General features: G+C 50.8%; 1 protein-coding gene across 1 annotated transcript in view; it reads left to right on the top strand.

Moving 5' to 3' along the window:
* QSOX2 (quiescin sulfhydryl oxidase 2) overlaps positions 1–22,840 on the top strand; it is a 578,728-nt gene that overhangs the window by 294,540 nt on the left and 261,348 nt on the right. The gene's annotated exons all lie outside the window — the stretch shown is intronic.

Here is a 22,840-nt window from a genome sequence, read left to right as displayed (position 1 = left end):
TTTGCTATGTAAGTATCCATTATGTTTACACATCTGGAGAGTACATGATAAGCTGTTTCTTTGCATCCTTTATTCTTACAAAGTCTACAATATCTCTCTGTAGAAGTCAAACCATTATGTTTGCTTTTGTTAGTCAGCAGCGGTAGATTGTCAACCCTCAGTAGAAGTAGAAATCGTCTAAGTCTACTAGAGGGACTGAGGGATAGATATGGCTGCATTTGTTTAAATGTATAGAGCATGTGGTGAGTAAATTTGTATTTTGGAAGCTTGTCAAGGTGTGCATAATTTTCTAGCCAGTCCCAAAGGTCGATTTTTTTAGAAAGTGCTTTTTTTTGAGGTTCAGTAAGTTTCTCTCCACTCATAGTCCAACATATTGTCCTTAGAAGGGCTTCAATCTCCTTTTTCAGATGGCATTTGGTGGATTCCTTTGTACTTTCCGTGTTAAATTCTTTTAATAAACGAGACTCTGGTTGATTAGCCATCTTTAAGTACAGTTCTGCTCTCCTTTTCAGGACAATGGACCTCAGTGAGGAAACCCCAACTTCCAATCTTAGCAATGCCATTGGGATGGATTGAGGGAGACCTAGGATTCTTCTCCAGAACTTCCCCTCTATCACTTGCAGCCAGCTTAAATCCATCTGTAATAGCGCTTCCAGACCATAGACCACCATTGGGGTTAGGTTTAAGTAAATGGATGGTGGTAGACCTACCTGTCATGATCTCTGCTTCCAAAAGGTCAGGGTTTTCCCAACTCCCTTGGAAGCAGATCCATAACCCAGGTTCCGAGTGCCAACCAGTCCCAATTGGGACCTTTTGGACCCAGTCCTGGCGCCAGTGGCACCAGGCTCATAAATATGCCCAGTCCCAGCGCTGGAAGCGCCGGGCTCATAATGCTTGGGTGGACTTACCTTCAGCAGACCATGCTGCTTACTTGCCTGCCAGTTGAGCCTCTGATCCTCTTCTGTTTGGAACTACTTTTCCTGTTGGGTGGGGCTGGAGCCACTCCCTAGATTCAGAACACTGGAACTCTTCTGGAAGGCAGGAACTCTTTTCTTACCAGGAACTCTTTTCTTACTTAGGCGTGGCTGTGGAAGGAGACACCTAAGCACTACAGGAGGCTATTTAAACCACACCCGGTGGATGAATCTTGCTTTGCGTTATTCTGCAACCTCTGCAGCAGAACGCTCATCGTGTCTTCTGCATCCGGTCCTGGGCCTAAGGAAAAAGGCTTACCATCCTGAATCCAGTCTTCAGCAACACCTATAAAGACAAGAAAGAACAGCTTAGCATTCTGGCATCTGAAAGGAAAAGGCTTACCATCCTGAATCCAGTCTTCAGCAACACCTATAAAGACAAGAAAGAACAGGTTAGCATTTCGGCATCTGAAAGACAAAAGTTTACCAACTCTTCGCACGCTCCGGAGGCCTTCGGCGCTGCATCCCGCATCTGAAAGACAAAACAAGGTGCGTTTAAAGACATTGGGGAACTTTAATACTCACGTGCCATTACTCCTTTCCACATCTAATCCAGTGGGTATTCCGGCACCCTGCAGCCGCTCCGAACTCGTACCTGCAAAATAAAAAGACAGTTAGAGCGCATAGTGAAGCAGGCAACAAGCGCTTACTTACGTGCTTCCAGGCGCTTCTATTCATCACACGGGCTCCATCTTCAACTCACTTCAGCCCGTCATCCGCCATCGCCGGAACCCTGCAAAACAAGAGACATCATTACTAAAGACTTTAAAGACATTTGAATGACTCGAAACTTACCGTTCGTGCACTAAACGACGGACAGCAGTCCTCTGAAGTCAAGAGGCCTGCGCTACCTATCCAGTGAAGAAACTGGTTACAGCACCCTGCCCCGAGGCAGATGGAGAGCTCGGCATTCACTTACCTAAGGTGAGAGCGTTAACCTTTGGGGGTCTACAGGAGAGGAGAAGAGGAAAGAGATAGGGACACCCCAATAACCCCAGTTCATTAACCCCATATTTTCTATCTGCAGACATCTTACTCTACACGTCAGGAATACAGTGCACAGAGGTCCAGCCCAAAGAGCCAACCGGGTGCTACACATCACCTTTGAAGATACGGTAGTCGCCCAGTCAAGACCGGCGCCTCTGCGAGAATCAGGTGAGCGTTACACTACCTGAGGAAAATGTGTGGGGCTAATTCACAACCATTTTCCTATGCTCACACCACAACAAACGCATAGACTCGTGTACTCCGGCATGGACACAGCTTACAGGTACAGTCTGCCCCTGTCATATTTAGTTGGAATATGACCGGAGACGAGAGCGTGATGTATTCCCAAGGAGAGGGGGCTTCTCCCTGCCATGGACAGCCTGATTAACCAACAAGGGCTCCATGGAACCGCCCTGCTCCTTTGTTAGCCTTGCAAATGGTGGCAGCGATTAATATACTATTCAAGGGTACTTCAAACAGGACCCCATAGAGCCTGGCTGCAGAAGATAACGAAGGAGACAGGAAACCCAACAAACCTTTCATATCTAACTGTGCCAACCTGAAGCTAGCTCCTGCCTCTCGGTATCAATGACTTTGAACTGACATGTCAGAGTCTATTGTTGCAGTAGACGGGCACCGCTAGCGGGACCCCATTCATAAGATACAAGAATGTGGTTTGCAGAAGACAGAGTCTGGTCTCTCAGGATGTTCAAGGGAGATCTGCCACTTTAAAAAGGAACCACACATTAAGCAGAGACACTTGGATCACAGGAGACAAGAAGGCGGTGGGACCTAGTATCACAGGGGAGTGAGCCCAGAACTCTTTCTGTTGATAGGAGGGTTCAGCCATATTTGTTCTGGAACAACCCTTGTCCCGGTTGTGCCCCCTTGCATTTCCCTGTACAAAACACTCGGTTTATCACCTTGCACATACAGAACATTATTGGTAGGTACCCTAGGATTGTTTCACTAAGGTAGGCTCAACCTACATCAATCACTGTGTCCCATTTGGTTTTAAGAGAGGGCTGTAGCTTCTCTTTCAGGCAGATCATCTGAAGAATTCACTTGAAGCACAGAGAAGAACTCATCCTTGGCCCATGGCTGGAGGTAGATTCTGACTTGGAGCTTCTGCCAGTGAAGGAAGACCAGGAACATTCAAAGAGGGAAGCATTATCCCTCCCCTTAACTTCTCCCAGGGAACAGGGGGAGAACAGAACTCGGACCCTCCAGCCGCTTCAGAAATCAGTACCGAGCCAGCACACAGCATGCCCTGCTAGACTCTGCAGCAAGCTTCCTGGACAGCAAGTGCCAGAAAGTCTCTGAACCCAAAACCAAGGACAAGGCAGCTGCCTGCAACACACTCCCTAGCCATGGGCCGTCCGCCTTAAAGGACAAGGCAAGCCCATTGACGACGTGGGGAGAAATGCAATGACGAGCACCTGCCACGGGCTGCCTTAATGGAAATTCATGAGCAAGTTGAGGTCCTCAATCCGCAACTGCCTGCAACACTGACGGCCATCAAGCCTCGAGCTACTGCCATCAAGTCGCAGTCGCTGAATGAGCCTGATACGTCTAGACCAGCACTTCAGAGCGGCCCATCAGCACTGAGACAAAGATTCCTGACCCTGAGTCACCGTAAAGTCCAGCCTGCAGCGGTTCACCAAGTTTTGCTGTCTGAGCCGTCTTGCCGCCTGATACCTGCCGCTGACTACCGTCTCGAACTCTGTTGCAAAATCCCAAAAAGCGCCCTGAAGCCGACTCCACGCTGTCGAGCAGCAAGAACTACAGCAAGAAGTACATTGTGGTTCTGTCCCACTGGTCCTTCCAAGAAGACCCTGTGGGGCATTTTAAGACCCTTACCCCCTTTCTGCTGAAGCCAAGAAGCCTTGTAACAAACTGTTGTGTTTATAAACCATACCAACTCCCCCCTCTGTCAGTATCCAGAGTGCATCTCTTATTCTTCTTTTTAATTGTCTGTTCTCTGCATTCTTTTACAGGGTGGGTTGTATTTAGTAATATTATTAGATTGCCTGTTGTGAAAATAATAAAGTAGATATTTTGTATACAACCTTCACTGGCCACTGCTTGTTGAATTGGGTAAAACTTGTATTTTCTCTGTATTGGAAATAACCAACGATCCACAACCTTTAGACGAGATAAGCCTGCCGTTCCGTCCACGTTACCAAAATTGTCCAAGGAGGTTTATCATTTCAATTGTATGCTTGTTTAATCCAATCTGTCCGATCCATTCTGGTGTATTAGAGGTGTGGGGCTGATGGATGGTTTAGTAACCAATATTCACCCCTGGACCAGTCGTACCCCGGAATTTACTTTGTCACGGTTAGAAAGGTTTAAGTTTAAAAAAACATGTTAATGTTCTATGTGACATTTGGCGCATGTGTGTGTGTTGGAGTAAAATTCTGTTTAAAAAAATGGGTGTATATAAATGTACATATTTATTTAGTAATTACAGAAATGTTTACAGTTGTAGCACATCCAGCGTTTCTTAGCTTTCACAGCATACTAGCAAACATGCCTGTTTCCCTATTGCACAAGGGAGATTTATGTGGTTCCTAACACCACCCACTACTTGATGCCCATTTCTTCACTACTTTAATTAAAAAGCCCCACTCACAGAACCTCTGCATAGAATGTTTTCCCACGAACAGCCTCCCCAAGCATTTGCTTGCCCTAGGTGTCCATCCATTTGTTGGCACCTGAAAGGAGCACTGTGGTCGCTCTGTCAGCTAGACTGTTATTTCTTCAAAGGTCAAGCCCTTTCTGATGTCTTGAATACAGAGTTGATCATATGCCGAGCACAGGATACCCAAACACTGTGGTGTTCTCTGGCAATGGAAAGGGTCCTATCCGCTTCTCCTGGCTGCACTACTCTTCTTTGGTACTACAAAGCACCACCTTTCTGTCTCTGCCAGTGTCAACCTACCTACCTTCCTTGTTATCCTACTACCATGCTTCTATATATCTTCATCGTAAATGCCCTCTCAATTACCCCATCTTAGCCATCGCTTGGCAACTGCGTGCAATTCCCACTGCTCCTCTCGCTTCCCACGCCCTACTCAAATTAGTTCGATAGTTCTTCACCTCTCTGCGGCACTGGTCATCAACCTGGATCCAATCTAACCTCACTTACCCCTCTCGTCTCCCTCCAGGAACACCACCCCTTCCCTCACCACCTCCTCACCTCCACTGAGCTCACTTTGGCACGCGGGTATGCCCAATGTCTCTGTAACAATATCTTGTTTCTAACAGACTGCTTTGACCCCCACCACCGTGTCATAACATGGCTTTCACTCATGTTCGGTAATTCCCACATGACACTGGCACATCTGCAGCTCTTTTTACACTGGCTTGGCTACCTTTTCTCATTCTTGTTTCCTTTCTATCAACGGTGATGATGTTGGTCTCATGGTAAAGCCAGCATATCTGTCCCCCTGCCTTCCTATGACCTTTCCTCCTCTTCTTTGGGACACATTGATGTTCAGCTTCTCGCACAACTCCCTCGCATAGCCCAGCTCACCTGCTGGACATCTGGTATGCTCAACATTTTCTTTCATGATCTTGAGCCCCTCCTTCTTACTGAAGTTCCAATTTTAGTCGTGGTGGACTTCACCCTCCCCCTATGACCATGGTTAACATACTTCAACACTTTGGCCATTCTCTGGTCACCCTGCATAATCTGACTTCCTACAATAGTGGCCACTGATTTGATTTCTTCTTCCTCTTCTCAGTTTACCCCTCTGTTGTCCTATCAAACGCTGACCACACTCTAATATTTTTCAGTTTCTATTGCTCCTTCTCTCTCCATAGCCCTGCTTCTAAAATTCATGAATAAAAATTCAAACGGAACTATATGGCCATGTAAGCAAACCAAGTCAGAACTTCATTCATACGCTCTCTCCGTCTCTTGAAGACTCCTTTGAATTGGCAATTCTGGAGTACAGTTCATCATTGGCAGATCACTTGGAGCACCATTACCCATAATCCTTTTTCATACCATCTGCATCTGGCTTAAGTGCTCAACCTTAGCTATCCACAGCCATTCAACCGCTAAGAACAGCCGTGCTCCTCAACTGGCGTCACAGACGTAAAACCCACTTTCTCAATTTTCGTCCTCCTAGCAATCACTCTTTGCTGTCCCTCATGCTCTGGATTTCTCCATGTGCAATTACCAAACTAACTTTGTGTGCTCTCAAGCCATCAGTGCCCCTCCTGGAGGAAAGAAGAGATCTTCCCAAACCCCTGCAAGACGTTATCTACATCATCCCCGAATATTTTGAAAGAGATGCCATCTTCGGGTTTCGGGGTACAAGGTGCAAGGAACACACCGGAATGGGGTCGGGAAGTCAAACCTTTGCCGAAAAGACTCCAAGAATGTAGCTATGTAAAGGGGGATTTCAGGACTACATCCCTCATAGCACAGTGTTCCTAAAAAACAAACCCCAATCTGGAATTTTCCAACCTGGGGTGTGAGTAGAAAAGGGCAGAAAGGCTGCCTGCTGTATCGCTGGAGGCCCCTTTCCTGAGAGGGACTGCTGGCCAAAGAAACCCAAACAACTAACCCTAGTTACCCACTATCCCACAATGTACAAGACTCACCATGCTTTAAAAACTGCAGAAAGGGTATCTCCCAGACACATTAATAGGCAGGTCAGGAAATGGCCTCGCCTGACCTAAGAATGGCAGGAAGATGATCTGCACCTGGAGTTAAGGTGGAGAGTTCTCCAGCATGGGGTCTGGCATGAATTCACATGCTCATGAATATTCCCCGTCGTCAGGCTGGGAATCCTCGGTAAAGAAAAAATCAGTTTCGTTTCTGATCTGTCTTTCGTAGTAGTAACCATTCACTGATCTCTGCGTCATACTGACCACAGCCAATGACTGCCATCTCCCTAGGCCCCGCCTCTGGCAGCCATCTTCAGATTTTTACCGCACGTTCAAGTGTTGGGAGTCCTCGTGCTTAGCTCTCGAGCTTTTGATGCGTGTTTCACGCTTTTTCAGGTGAATATTCACATTTTTTTCGGTTAATCGAGCCTCAAGCTCCACCGTTTCTACTCCCGTTAACGGGTACCCGTTGCAGGATTTTTTCTACGCTCCTCAAGGGTGAAGATTTCGTCGAATCAACCTCTTGGAGGATTCCAGAAGATTCGCGGCCTACTTCGAGATGGCCCAGGACGCAAGTTCGTCACCCGGACCCAAGCTGTTTCGCAGCTGCCCTGGATGCGGGCTGCAGAATGTGTTTAAGGAGGACGAACATTCGCGATGCCTCTACTGTCTTCATGGGGACAAGACTCATGTAGAGAAGGACTGCCAGTTCTGCAAGAACTTGTCGGAGCGGACCATGAGGGACCGTCGATCCCGTCTCACCAGCTGGTTGGAGAAGGGCTCAACGGGTGAGAAGAAGAAGAAAGGGTCCAAGCGGGCTTCTAAGTCCTGTGCGGGCGCCCCGGCGACGGGGCCCAACACCAGGCCAAGCGCCGCGAGTCCGCTGGCTCCGGGAGCGCCGAAAGGTCGGGCTCTTCGGTCGCCAGGCAGGGCGCACCTTCCCCGGCACCGTCAACCATGAGCCAGCGCTCCGGTTCGGGGAAGAGGAAGTCCGAGACCCCGGGTAAGCTTCGGGAGAAGCCCTGTCCGATCTCGGGAGAGGGGGAGCGAGGCGTCGCCCCTCCCCCTAAGAAGGCCCAGGACGCACCTAAGGTGGTGAAGGCCCCTACCCAGCAGGCAAAGGCCTCTCTCGAGGCGATCGCGGCGACTCTGGCCAAGCCGGCAGAGACCCCGCCAGCGGAGACTGCCTCCGGGACTAGAGTTTCCCTGCCGCCAAGGAGGGAATCCTCTTTTCAGCCCATCGTCATGGCCCCCATGATGGAAGAAGGGAGGGGGGGCACGGTAGCCTCCTCGAGCTCGGAGTCATCCTCGGAGGGGGAACTGACCGAGGCCGTGAGGAATCTCGAAGTCCAATTCGAGAAGGTTCAATCCCGCAAGGAAGATCCTCGGGAGATAACCGAGGAAGACGACGATGGCCAGGAAGAGCAGCCTTCCCTTCTGGCGCAGCCAGAACCTAGGCCTCAGGATAGCTCGGTGGCCATTTTGTTTGCGATCCAGTCCTTATGCTCTGAGATAAGGACGAGATTACCATGGCCCAGGCCGGAGGACCCGCAACCTGGCCCGTCGGGAAGTCCTCAGAACAAACGACGGAGGACCCAACCCTCTCCTCCACTCGCCCCCGTAAGGCCTGCAGTTCCCTCCTCATCCTCCCACGAGTCGGGAGATGACGGTGCGGTGGGCTCGACGACGGGTTCTGAGGGCCGCGACGACAGAACGGGTCTCCCGTCGCACGGGCCTCTCCGTCCGACGAGATTGGCTCATTCCACGCCATGATCGCCAGGGCGTCCGAATTGTTCCATCTCTGCCCGGAGGAGCAGAAAAAGGAAGGTTTCCTCTATCAGCGCCGGGAGGCCAAGAGGAAGACTGTCATTGCGGTGCCTCTAATCGATGACATCTGGGAGGAGAGGGCCTGTCGGTACTCAAGAACCCCTCCACGGCACCAGCCAAACGGGACCGGTACGAGAAGAAGTACCGGGTCCCCGAGACCGCTCCGCTGTGCCTCAGGGCCCAGCCAACGCCAGACTCCGTCGTCTCGGCGGCGGCGAAGAAGAAAGCGGCGGGGTCAGGAGCCTCAACGTCGAATTCCCCTCCGGACGGCGAGGGAAGGAAGTTGGACGCCATGGGGCGACGGGTCATTTCGTCGGCGGCGACGACGATCAAAGCGGCCAACGCCCTGGCGATCGTGGCCCGTTACGACAGGGAGCTCTGGTTTAAGCTGGCCCCCATATTGGACTTCCTACCGGACGACAAGAGGTCCGAGGCCCTGGAAATACTTCAAGAAGGCGAGGTGGCGTCGGACCACGCCATAACGGTGGCAACCGATATTGCCGATACCGGGTTCCGCCAGCTGGGCAACGGAGTTTGCCTACGACGACAGGGTTGGCTCCGGGCGACCGACTTCCGTCAGGACGTCCAGACCAGGGTGCTGGACATGCCGTTCGACGGCAGCAACTTGTTCGGGAAGGCGGTGGACGAATCCCTCCAAGCCATAAAGACGGACACGGAGACGGCCCGCGCCCTAGGAGCTCCGGAGGCAGACAAGGGGCCTCCAAGAGATCCAGCGGTGGCTCGTCGTCCTACCGCCAGGCGGCACGCTCCTCGTCTCAGGAGGCCTACAGGGGTCGCGCCAAGCAGGGAGCGCCTCGCCGCCGTCGGCAAGGTGGCCAGGGCAGCAAGGCCACCACCTCCAAGCAGGACAGAACCGGCCGTGGCCTCGGGCCCCCACCGAAGCACCCTGGTGGGAAGCCGGCTGACGAATTTCGTCGGTGTGTGGAAGTCCATCTCCACCGACCGTTTGGTGCTGGATACCCTGGCAAGAGGACACTCTATCGAATTCCTGAAGAAGTGCCCTCACGTTCCACCTGTGGCCAGGAAGGAAAATCACATCCCGCAACTGCTGTTGGAAGTACGGGCGATGCTCAGGAAAGGCGCCATCGAGCTCGTCCCGAAGAGGCTCTGGGGCTCCGGGGTGTACTCAAGGTACTTCCTCGTCAGGAAGAAGACGGGCGGCTGGCGCCCCATCCTGGACCTTCGTCGTTTGAACAAATACATCAGGTCACAAAAGTTCAGGATGGTCACACTCCAGCACGTGCTGGGACAGTTGGAGGAAGGCGACTTTCTATCGTCGTTGGACCTGGAGGATGCATACTTCCACGTTCCCATCCTCAAAAGTCACCGAAAGTTCCTCAGGTTCGTCGTCCAGGGACGCCACTACCAATTCAGAGCACTGCCGTTCGGATTGAAGTCGGCCCCCAGGGTCTTTACCAAGTGCATAGCACCTGTGGTGGCGCGGCTGCGCCTGCAGGGGATTCATGTCTACTCCTACCTGGACGTCTGGCTCATCCGCTCAAGGACGAGGGAACTCGCCGTCGAACACACTGCGAGGACCGTCCAGCTACTCACAGACCTGGGATTCGCAATAAATTACCCAAAGTCCCACCTGTTGCCGTCGCAGGTGGCCCTGTTTCTGGGAGCGAAGCTCGATACAGTGAGGCGCCTGGCGGCACCGTCGGAAGAACGGACAAAGACCATCCTGGGCAAAGTGCAGCACCTGCTAGCCATTGACGTGGCCAGGGTGAGGTCCATCAAGTCCCTCCTGGGGATGATGTCCTCTTGCATCTACCTGGTGCGCCTCTGCAGACTACGGATGCGCCCTCTTCAAGAATTTCTCGACGCTCAATGGATGCAGGCGACGGGCACCTTCGAAGACAGGGTCCCCCTCAACGAGGTGTTCCGGCAGGCGATTCAGTGGTGGGGCGTTCGAGCGCACCTCACGGCGGGCAAGGACTTTCAGACGCCGGCGTACCAGGAGACGGTGACGACGGACGCTTCCCTGGAAGGTTGGGGCGCCCACACCGGAGATCTCCACGCAAGAGGCCTCTGGCTCCCGGAGGAGAAGCTCCTGCACATCAACATCCTGGAACTCCGAGCCGTGTTCTGGGCTCTCAAATCATTCCTCCAGTCGCTCAAAGGCACGGTGGTGCGTATCTTCACGGACAACACCACGACAATGTTTTACATACGGAAGCATGGAGGTACCAGATCCCCAGCCCTATCCAAGGAGGCACAGGATCTGTGGCACCGGGCGGCCGCCCAGCGGATGTTCCTGGTTCCCTTCCACCTGGCAGGAGAAAGAAACACCATCGCCGACTCGCTCAGCAGGGAGCTGCGCGCGTGTCACGAGTGGAAGCTGCGCCAGGATCAGGTGGATCAACTCCTCCGACGATGGGGCAAACCCCAAATCAACCTGTTCGCAACAGCGACAAACTCGAAGTGCCAGAGGTTCGCCAGCAGGTTTCCCCAGCCGAGAAGCATGGGCGATGCGTTCTCGTTCCCCTGGGACGGCCTATACCTGTATGCGTTCCCTCCGTTGCCGTTGCTGCTTCGACTCATCAACCAGCTCAAGAGGTCCCGTTGCAGGATGATCCTCATCGCACCGGCGTGGCCGAGGCAGATCTGGTTCCCGGACCTTCTGGACTTGTCAACGTCCCCATCCATCAAGCTGTCGGCGGACACGGATCTTCTCTCCAGAGAAGGAGGCGCCATCTTCCACCACGACCCGGCGTTGCTGAACCTGCAGGCTTGGCTCCTGCAGCGCTAGAGTTTGGAGGGTACGATATACCGGCCGACTGCAGAGAGGTTCTTGCAAAGGCCAGGGCGTCCTCGACTCTCAAATGCTACAGTCACAAGTGGAAGAGGTTCTCTATCTGGTGCCGAGCACAGAAGATCAACCCCCTACGGATTACGGCCCCTCAAGTGCTGCCGTACCTGCTATCGCTGGCGAAGGCTGGGCTAGCCCATGCCTCCATTAAGATTCATCTGGCGGCGATCTCCAGATATACCAGAACCACAGGACGGACGTCCCTGTGGTCCCATCGACTGGTGAAAGAGTTTATGAAAGGACTGTTCCGGTCGTTCCCGCCGGTGAAGGCCCCGACCCCGGCTTGGGAACTTAACGTGGTGCTGAGTAGGCTCATGGGGCCCCCATTCGAGCCGATGCACTCCGCACCAATGAAGTTTGTGTTGTGGAAGACTGCATTCCTGGTGGCCATTACCTCCGCACGACGAGTGGGAGAGATCCAGGCCCTATCCTGCAAAGCACCGTACTTGACTTTCCATGCCTCGAGGGTGGTACTTAGGACGCACCCCTCCTTTATGCCCAAGGTGCCTTCGGACTTCCATCTTAACGAGCCCCTGGTGTTACCTGTTTTCTTCCCGTCTCCTTCGTCGCCGGCCGAGAGGACTTTGCACTCGCTGGATGTGGCTAGTTCTACGTGGACCGCACGAAGAGTTTTCGGAGGACATCACAGCTGTTTGTGAACTTTGGACCTGTGAATCAAGGGAAGGCTCTCTCGAAGTCTTCTATTTCCAGATGGCTCTCCGGCTGCATCATGCACTGCCACCGGTTGGCTAACCGACCGCTGCCAGGCCGTCCGAGAGCCCATTCGACCAGAGCGATCGCTGCTACTACGGCGTTCCTATCTGGTGTGCCCCTGCTGGACATCTGCAGGGCTGCTACGTGGAGGTCGACGCACACCTTCACGAGATTCTACTGCGTCTATCGGGATTCCAGGGAGGAGTCCAGGGTCGGCCAAGCAGTGCTGCGCAACCTGTTCGCTTAAGGTGAGCCTGGTGAGGAGGTAAGAGATGCTTAATGTTGAGTTGTTGTATTGCTTAAGGTTCAGCCTTTGCCACCTCCCGTGCTTTTGCATGTGTGTACTGCTATGTATTCTTATATTCATGAGCATGTGAATCCATGCCAGACCCCATGCTGGAGAAGGAACAAGTTACTTACCTGTAACTGTTGTTCTCCAGCATGGGTCTGGCATGGATTCACATGCGAACCCTCCTGCCTACCCCTCTGCGGCTCTTCACTCGGTCATACTGCCACTTCACGTGCTACCAAATCTGAAGATGGCTGCCAGAGGCGGGGCTTAGGGAGATGGCAGTCATTGGCTGTGGTCAGTATGACGCAGAGATCAGTGATTGGTTACTACTACGAAAGACGACAGATCAGAAACAAAACTGATACTGATTTTTTCTTTACCGAGGATTCCCAGCCTGACGACGGGGAATATTCATGAGCATGTGAATCCATGCCAGACCCATGCTGGAGAACAACAGTTACAGGTAAGTAAGTTGTTCCTTTTCTCACAAGGTAAAGAGGTGCCCAAAGACTCTGGGCCAATCAGGGTCAGGGAAAGTGGAGAGGGTATGGGCCAGCCAACCAACGGCTATATCATCTATATCGCTGTATTAACCTCAGTATATAAGATGCCTTGCTTTTTCATTTAGGGTGAAGGAAAGCCAGTGAGCAGAGGTATCTAGGAAACCTGCACTGGAGGCAGGTGGAGAGAGAAGGAAGGCGGTGAGGAAGAGTTTGATGGTGGAGGAGATAAAGATCAACAAAGTGGAGTACGGTAGAGGAGCAAGGGAGTGTTTGCTGGCAGAGGAGGGAGAGTGAAGAGGGAGGCTGAGCGAGAGCAAGGTGGCATATGCGACATAGGAGCAGTAAGGAGAAGAGCAATCCTCACTGGTGGCAATCGAAGGAGAGAGAGAGAGAGAGGGAGGGAGGGAGGGATGGAGGTAGGGAGGGGAAAAGCTATAGGAAGGGAAGGGTGAGACACTAGGGAAGGTTGGCATGAAGGAAGAAGTGGACAGACACAGATGCCCCTAGGAAATAAAATACCTTGCTCTTGGGAACAGGGCCACGTGCTATAGTGGCTACTGAGAAGCAAGTCATGGAATAAGTGGGGCCTGAACTTGGGGCGCAGCCAAGAGCCTGATGTTGGAGAGTTTTAGAGCCTTTTCTCCCTGAGCCCAGAAAGTAGTAGAGCCCTCCACCTAATGGACCTGAGAGAAAGATGGAGACAGGCTAGCTGTGGCAGAGGCCTTGCACCTCATGGGATGGGTAAGCCCACCAAGGCAAAAACAACACTTGCCCCTAAGGGCTTGAGCCAGAGTGGACTTGAGCCAGTAAGAACTCCAACCTGGTGGGTTCCCAGAAAGCCTAAGACTGATGGGTGCATGATAGCAGGACGCAGCAGTGTCCAGTGACCATTGTGAGGTGAACTGATAATTGGTTAGGGCCAGGCAACTACGGCCTTCAAGGACTTCAGCGCCTGGCCATATAAGGCAACTACAGCCCAGGAATGCCAACACTTAATATCTGTTTCTCAGGGCACCCTGGGAACTGTGAGTGACTTTTGCTTCTTTATCTCTCCTTGGATACATCAGTCAGAGGCTTCCAGTCTGACAACAAACTGTGATACAACAGAAATAATTTGGGATTCGGGATCACCGTTCTATTCGGGATCACTGTTCTAGGACTAAGCCCATAATAGAATATTCTGTACACTTGTTTGATCTCTTCCAACCCTTTCTACAGTTAAAGGACACTTATTATTTATCATACTCCAAACCTTTCCCTCTTATGGAAGGAAAAAAATGTTTCTCTTAATCCCTCAAAAGAGACTAAAGACCTTTCTGTTCCCTTGGCCATCACCATTTCCCACCAATTACCCTGGCTGGGCTGGCATCTATCCTCCGGGCTGCCAACACCTTATGTGCTCCTGCTGAAACCTTTGCACCACAGTCAATGAGTTGGCACCCCTGACCTGTCCTCGCCTCTCTCTCCCCTTCGACCTTTCACTTTCCTCTGATGTTTCCCTGCCTGTTTCAAGGTGGCCACCATCATACCCGTTTTAAAGAAACCTGCAACAGCCCAGACCACTATCAATCCATCAGTCCCCTTCCTTACTATTTCAAAGTTCTCAACCCCATTGCTGACTGTATGGTGGAAGGCACTCCAAAGAGGCATAGCTTACTCATGTCTTGAACTCCTGCTCTCTGGCTAACAACTGCAATCTGTTATCAGTCTTATTGATCTCTCTGCCTCATTTGACACAGTTGACATCCCTCAAACCCTTCCTCCATCCGAGTATGCCACATCTTGGCTTGCACTGTACTGTCCTCGCATTAGTGATCTACCACCTTGCCGACTGCTTCTTTTCAATTTTCTGGGAAACTAAGGTCTGCACCATGTCGTCCTGTTCGGGAACCTGCAACGATCCGCCATTGGTCCCCTCTTTGCACTATAAACGTCCTCTCTCAACAAAATCATCTCCTCCTTTGAATTCTCACATCAATTTGCTGATGATGTGACATTCATCTTCTCCGTGGCCTCCTTCTCCCAGCGTCCAATGCCACATGCCTCATCTATGTCTATTCAAGGCTTGCATTCTGCGGCTCTTCTTTGACAGCAAACTGAAACGTCAGCACGCAGTCTGTTACATTGTTAATGCAGATATGCAATCTAGTGGCAACAGTGATTGAAGGTAATTTGTGTGATGAGCATTCGGGAGAATATAGCGCTCTTTTTATGCAATGTAATTGATATGTCTTAGCTTTTCCACTTCTCCTGAGTTACCTCCTGGTAAATTAGGTTCTTCGGCTCAATCTTGAAGCCATTCACTGTTGAAAAGTCCTCATTATAAATGGGTATGGTATTCCTAAGGAAGTAGTAGGGCCTAGGAGGGGGACGCACAAGAAGCAAAATCTGCAAAGAAGATGGCAATAGGGCGTTAGGGAAATTTATCATTTTATGCTTTATCCCCTCCTAGTGAGCCCTCCAGCACTTTTTCCTGGACTTTTGGAGCTTTTTCTTTCTATCCTGAATGAGGGGAGTCTTTTTCCCCTCATTCTTTCTTATTTGCTCTGAACGTTGGAACTCTGTTCTCTGCATTTTATCAAGACTGATTTCCTCCATATGTCTTTAAGGTCATCTATGTTTAACTTTTGCAGCACACAGCACCCTATGTTCAGTGTTGCTGGGAACCCTTTGGGATCTCCTTTGAGAATCTGTTTCTACTATTAAGGATAGAGGGATACTTTGTATCCTTCCTAAAATGTTATCCTATGAGATAATAAATTATTTAATAATAAATAAATATGGTAACAAACTGCTGTAGTGCAGCCAACAACTGGCAGGTGCTGGGTTTAAGGCAGCAGACAAGGTAGGCCTGATAAGTGCAGGAAGAAAAAGGCGGGGGGCTGCATGGGTACAGATACAGACCCCAGTGCAAGGGGTGGCCCGGAGGCAGTGCAGGGAGGGTGACAGGGTGAGCAGGTACCTGGGCCCGGAGGACAGAGGGTGGGCAGGTGCACAGTGCTAAGAGAGAACAGATCAGCAGGGGCGAGGGGGAACAAAGGCAGAAGCAAAGAGGAAGGTCTTGAGGTGTTTCCGGAAACGGAGATGGTTCTACTCAAGTTTTAGAGTGGCAGGGAGGCTGTTCCAGAGGGAGGCCCCAGCCGAAGACCGAGATCTACCCCAACTCTTTTCTTTGAAAAACGACTGACCCAGAGGGAGTTAGAGGAGCAAAGTGCTCGAGAGGGGAGGTATTTGCGGAGGGATAGCTGAAGGTATTTTGGACCCGGGCCCCAGAAAGCCTTGTGGTCAATGCAGAGGGTTTTGAATTTAATCCTTGCATCCTCTGGGAGACAATCGAGAGATTTCAGGGCTGGAGAGATACGATCCCAGGGCTTGAGGCCAGGGACAAGTCTTGCAGTCCTGTTCTGGATTAGTTGCAGAGGGCAGAGAGTAGAGGCAGGTAGATTTAGAAAGAGGCTGTTACAATAGTCCAACCTAGAGAGAACCAGAGCTTGGTAGACCATGAGCCTCTGGGGGAAGGAGAGGAAAGGCAGAGTACCTCTGAGGAGGTGCAGTAGGAAGTTTGACTTTTTAGAGACATCAGAGATGTGGGCGGAGAAGGAAAGTGTGGAGTCAAAGATGACCTCGCAGGTGGAGGTAGGAGGACGGCCAAGGGAGGCCAGCCAGAGAATGAGGGGAAAGGATGGTGAAGGTGTGCCGATGAAGAGGATCTCTGTCTTGCTGGCATTCAGACAAAGATCACTGGCGGCACAGCAATCTTGAATGGCAGTTAGGCAATCAGTGATGAGAGAGGGAGAGGAGGTGGCCGAGGGCAGCCTGAAAACGAGTGTCGTCAGCGTAGTACTGGAAATTTGAGCAGAAATGGCAAAGCAGTGGGCGAGAGTTGCCAGGTATTGTTTGAAAAGCCAGTGTGAGAGGTTAGACCACTGGGGAACACCACAGGTAGAGAGGAAGATAGATGATAGGAAGGACCCAGTTGGGTCTGGGAGGATCGATCAGAGAGGAAAGAGGTCAGCTAGGGCAGAGCCTGATCAGTGATACCCAGGTTTTCAAAGGTGACTGTTGATTAGAATGGTATGGTTGACTGTGTCGAAGGCAGAAGAAAGATCCAATAGGATGAGGACAGAGGGAATGTTACAGTCAAGGTTGGAGAGCAGATCTTCATGGATGTTCAGAAGAGCAGTTTGCATGCTTCTGGCAGCTCTGAAGCCAGACTGGTGGTCATGGAGACAGCCAACAGAATTGGAATGAAGGTTAAGCTGAGAGATGGGCAGTTTTCCTAGAAAGGGAGTAATGGAAATTGGGCTATAGTTAGCCGGACAAGAAGGCGTCCCCACCTAGGCTCCAGTGTGTCTGCAAAGGCAAGAAGCGGGGGAGGAGATTTTTCACTCCCTTGCCCTTTGTCTGAGTGCCGGAATGGAATCAGTTCCCCGAATTACATATCGAGCCATCTCCCGAGATGCTGTGACTCTCCAGAGCTGAAGACCGCGAATATCAGGAGACCTCCTACCCATTTGCAGTGCAACATCTTTGCCAAGCCGAATCCGTCTAGAACTTTGAGCTCCAGTTGGACATCCAGAGGCATCATCCCACTCATCGAAGTCCCCTCACCAGAGTGCAGGACTTCAGATTCAAAAAAGACCGACCGGGCGAACACCATCCTTTGTTGGAGCTGATAAAAAGGCACCAAAACCGCAGACCGACCAACAAGACCGAAGAAATCTGCTCCAAGGGTCATCTCTCGAGATGCTGCTGAGACATTTTATTCAGAGTCCTTCCTTTCGTCACCAGAACGAGCAATCAGCAGACCGGGCACATCGCTTCTGCACAGGGGAGATTCCAACTACATTTACTTCTTTAAACCTAAGGTACTGTGGGGTTAAAGGTAGAACGTGCCTTAAACCAAAAAAAGTCGCTCCAGTGTGACTGGAGCACGCGAAGAGGTGTCCGGGTGTTCACCCTACGTCTGACCCAGGCTTCCCAGCTTGTGTCCTATTAGGGAGTCCTTTTGCAGGGTCCCCCAAACTTGTGTTAAATTGTTGCGTATTTGAGCCTAGTGACAAGTATCCTGAGGAACTTTGCTTATTCTGCTACTTCGTAAGACTTTGGCTCCACTCCACTGACATTTTCATATAGTAAGGGATTTGACTTTAAAAGTATTAGAAGCTCCAAAGAGTGTCTCTAGAATGTTGCTGCTGTGTATATAACCAACCTTCTTCCTTCCAAAAGAGTTTATCTGATGTGGTTTTGCTAACTAAATACAATTACCGTTTATCTGTAAAGTAACGGGAGAACTGTCATTCGTGTCAAACTCTGTAACAATTGTAACCACCAACAACTTCTATTGAAGTAATCACCTCTGAAAAGTATTATTAAGAATTCCTATGTGATTTGGTTAGTGAAAAAATATGTATCTGCCTTCCTTGTGTAAATAAGAATACATGGATATTTTTAATATAACATTTACTGTGTAAGAGTTTCTTTGGACTATTGTACTTTCTGGGGTTCAGTGTACTTACCTAGAGCTCACATCCTTCTCCTATGATAATCCTGGCTGTTCTCCCATTCTACCAAAATCTGTTGGCTAGTACAGACTTCTACTAAGAGTTGGGAACCTGTATGCCACAGGATAGTTTTATAGAGTCCAGTGAACTTTAAGAAAACTCCCTCCACACCTCCGTAGGGCATACCTCTAATTTGTACCCCTCCCTGGAAGGTCTTTAAGGCTGGCAACCTTCTTCATCTTGCCACTCTCAAATCTAGCTCTGCTGTTTAACACTCCTCTGACATCTTCCACCACCTTGAAGAAATTGACCTTGATGTCCTCGGTTTTACTGAGACATGTTTCACTGCCAGCTCTGTCACGAGCTTTGACATTCCCTTCCCCGATGGCTATAAGATCCTCTCCGCCCCCAGATCCACCCGGCCCGGAGAGGGTGTAGCCCTGATTTTCCCTGAGTGGATACGTGCCTCTCTCATCCCCACTCAGACCTACTCCTCTTTCGAATGTCTTGTTTCCATTCTCTCTCTCTCTCTCTCTCTCTCTCTCTCTCTCTCTCTCTCTCTCTCTCCCACCCTCCCTAGCCACTCTCTTACTATTGCTACTCCCTAGAGGCCCCATGGTCAAATCACTTATTTTCTCTCTGAGGGGGATGACCTCTCCTCCTCCCTCCTGGCCTCAACCACTCAACTCCTCCTTCTTGATGACTTCAGTATACATCTTGATTCTCCCTGTTCCTCTTCTGCGCTCTTTCACGACCTCTCTCTCTATCCTGCCCTCCGGCCCGACCTACTCTGCTGGTCACACACTTGATGTCTTGATCTCCTCCAATCTCCCCCTCACCACTCCTCTCTCCTATAGCGATCACTGCCTCCTCTCCTCTCTCTTTCTCCTCTCCTCAAGCCAAGTCTACCTCAAGACTGCCACCCACCTTCTCAGACATCCAGCCCAGCAGTCAATTCTCTAGCCCATCTATCAAATTAAAAGATAGTACAAAGAGAATCTAATCCCTGGTTTACCTGCGACCTGCAAGAGTTAAAAAGCACTAAAACCAAACCTCTTTACACTTGGAAAAAGTTGCAATCAGGCAATGATAAAGAAATGTATAACATACATGTAAGAAACTACAAAAAGGCTGTTTCGAAGGGATTGTGTCCTCCGACGTATTCCTCATCTTAGATATCTCCTACCAGCTCTGCTGGCCTCGGAAAATGTTTTCTCTCTAGAGGGCGCCTGCGCGTCGACGTCCTCCGAGTCGATGTCCCTCGACAGCCGCCGTATCGACGTCGACGCCATCCTGCCTATAAAGGCCGCGCGCAGCGTCCGTTGCTCAGTTCTGTTTTTCCGCGCTTACTCAGTGCCTCGGAATACCGTTGCTCAGTTCTTAGTCAGATTAATCCTATTTACCTCGAGTCATTCGATCCGTACTCGATGGCTTCCTCGTCGGAACCGACAACTCCTCGATCCGGCTTCAAAAAATGCCGAGATTGTGGGAAAAAGATGTTGTTGACTGACCCTCACAGAGTTTGTCTGTGGTGTTTGGGAGCTGAACACCATTGTTCGGAATGCGAGGACTGTATGTCCATGACAGCTAAGGCCCTGAAGGAGCGTAGGGGGAAGCTGGAGAAAGGTAAGACTTTTAAAGCTTCTTCTTCGTCGACGAAGTCGAGACACTCGTCTCCTCGTCACCATTCGCGCTCCAGGTCTCGGAGTGGGTCTCATCACTCCTCGAGATCGAAGCACTCGAAGAGGAGACGTCGAAGATCCCCTTCTCCGTCTTCCTCTTACTCTGTTTCGCCAAAAAGAATCCCTTGCCCCACGAAACATAGTTCCCGGGCTGAATGGGAGGAATTCCGCAAAAATATGATGAGCGTCTTCGAGAAAGCGGCCTCGACCCCCTCGAAGACTGCCGAGAGCGATGCTCTGGTCGAAAGACCCGAAGGTCAAAAACGCCGCGAGTCGCAGTACCCGGCGAAGGAAACCTCTCGAGCGCGTCTCGAACCCTCGAGTAGGACTATGACCTCCAAACCTTCCTCGAAGGTTCCGTCTACGCCGTCGACGAGGGTTCCGTCGACGCCGATGTCTTCGACGCTGTTGTCGAAGGGACCTTCGACACACGGGTCTGTCGACTCGACGCCAACTTCGACACCGGCGTCGACGCCAAGAAAAGTCACGGTTACGACACACCCAGTGACTATCCCCAGGTCCTCGACGTCGATGGCTTCGGAATTGTCGAGTAGAATTCCAATTCTGTCGAGGTCTTCGAGGCCTCCACCTTTGTTTTCGACGCCACGCTCGAAGCCTTCGGCGTCGACGACATCGACGTTTTCGAGGTCGATAATGACAAGTTCGGCACCCTCTGCCTTGGAAATGGGATTTACTCCCTTTATGAGTTCAGAACAATTGAGAACTATGTCCTCAATTTTGGAAGAGGGTGAATTGTCTGAACAGGAAGACACATTTGAGTTGCAGGGACCTGTAACCCCAATTAGAGAGGAATTTTCCTCTGAAGAACGCAGGTTAAAGGATCTTCATGATTCCTTACATGAGGCAAGTGGGTTAGACACTTCCCCTGAGGTGGAGTTTGCTAGGCCAGACCCGGGGGAGCATGCTGAAACCCCCTATAGAGCCTTAATGGCCAGGATCACAGAGTTCATGGGGTGGTCTGCACCTTCACAATCTTTCCAACAAGATGACCTCACGGATATTCTTGACAAAGGCCCACAGGAGGATCCTGTGGTGCCTTTTCATAAAGCTCTTCAGAGGAAGATCATGACAAACTGGGAAACCCCAGATGTAGTACCAGCAGTAAATAAAAAACTGTCTACAAAGTACAGGGTATCTTCTACAGACCCGAAGTTTTTGTCTAAACACCCATCCCCAGAAAGTCTGGTGGTACAGGCAGCATCCTCTACCGATGTCAAGATTGCTTATCCTACCGTCCCACAGGACAGGGACGATAAAAAATATGATGCTATGGCAAAGAAAGTCTTTTCAGCATGTAGCATGGCGTTAAAATCTGTTAATGCTACTTGCACCCTTGCTAGGTTCAGCCATACACTTTGGGAGTGTGCTTCTACAGCGGCTGACTGTATCCCGGAGGGAGAAGAAAGGGATGCGTTCCTGAATATTATACAGGACGGTAAAGACGCTATGTGCGAATCCCTCCAGACGGGCATTGATTGGGCTGACAGTATCAGCAGAGCAATGGCGGCAAGTACATCAACCAGGAGATTCGCTTGGTTGAGAAAGTCTGGTTTTGCCCCAGATGTGCAAGCCAGGCTCTTGAACATGCCATTCGATGGCTCTTCTTTGTTCGGGAAAAAGGCGGATGACAGTTTAGAGAAACTGCAAACTTCAAAAGCAGCAGCAAAATCCCTAGGAGCTGCAATCCGTCAGACACCTTTTCGTCCCACAGGAACCTCTGCGAGGGGCAAGTCCTTTCGCTTCTACTCCGCATTCGGAAGAGGTAGAGGACGACCGGCTCAAAGGGGACAAAGAAGAACTACCCGAGCTGGACGGGGTAGATATTCAAAAGCCGCAGCAACAGCAGGTGCCTCTTTACCATCGGCACCTGCATCAGCCGCCCCAAAACCACTCTGAGGACTTCCCTCACAGGACACCTGTAGGAGGCAGGTTGACTCAACATCTGGCGGTATGGCAGGCTATCACGTCAGATGCTTGGGCATTGGAAACAGTTGCCCAAGGTTACTGCCTGCCTTTCCTACTTATACCTCAGAGTCATCCACCGGGGATCAGCTCTCAGAAAGCTCCAGATCCGCTCCTCTTGCACGAAATTTTGGACCTGCTAGAGAAAGGTGCCATAGAACCGGTACCTGTAGCGGAGAGGAACAAGGGCTGGTACTCCCCTTACTTTCTCATTCCAAAGAAAGACGGAGGACTGAGACCCATCTTGTACTTGCGAGAATTGAACAAATTCCTCAGAAAAGACAAATTCAAGATGGTCACTCTTTCTCAGATCCTCCAGGCCCTTCAGTTCCAGGACTGGTTGGTATCTCTGGACCTTCAGGATGCTTATTTCCATGTGCCTATCCATCTCAAACACAGGAAATACCTGAGGTTTGCAATTGGCAACTCTCACTATCAATTTCGAGTGCTGCCATTTGGGCTGACCTCCGCCCGAGGGTCTTCACCAAGTTAATGTCGGTAGTGGCTGCAAGTCTAAGGAGGGAAGGGATTCACGTCTACCCCTACCTGGACGATTGGTTGATCAGGGCTGTTTCTCCGGAACAAGCTCAGATCCAGCTAAATCACGTGTGCCACTTCCTTCACAGACTTGGCTTCTCCCTCAATTTAAAGAAGTCACAAATGATACCATCGCAGAGACTCCAGTTCATAGGAGCGATCCTGGACACTTCCCTGGGAAAAGCCTCGCCACCAGAGGTGAGGGCTCAAGATATTCTACAGATGGTTACCAAGTTCCAACATGCCCAACGTCTCCCAGCCTTCGACTTTTTGAGGTTGCTAGGCCTCATGGCATCCTGCATTTTCCTAGTGCCAGAGGCTCGCCTGAGAATGAGATCCCTCCAGTGGGCACTGAGGACTTCAGTGGTCACAATTCTCAGG

Source organism: Ambystoma mexicanum, chromosome 8 (assembly GCF_040938575.1).
Source record: "Ambystoma mexicanum isolate Mex_15411 chromosome 8, UKY_AmexF1_1, whole genome shotgun sequence".
In the NCBI taxonomy this organism is placed as follows: domain Eukaryota; kingdom Metazoa; phylum Chordata; class Amphibia; order Caudata; family Ambystomatidae; genus Ambystoma; species Ambystoma mexicanum.
Note: the sequence above shows the minus strand (reverse complement) of the source record. Positions and strands in the feature narration are given on the sequence as shown.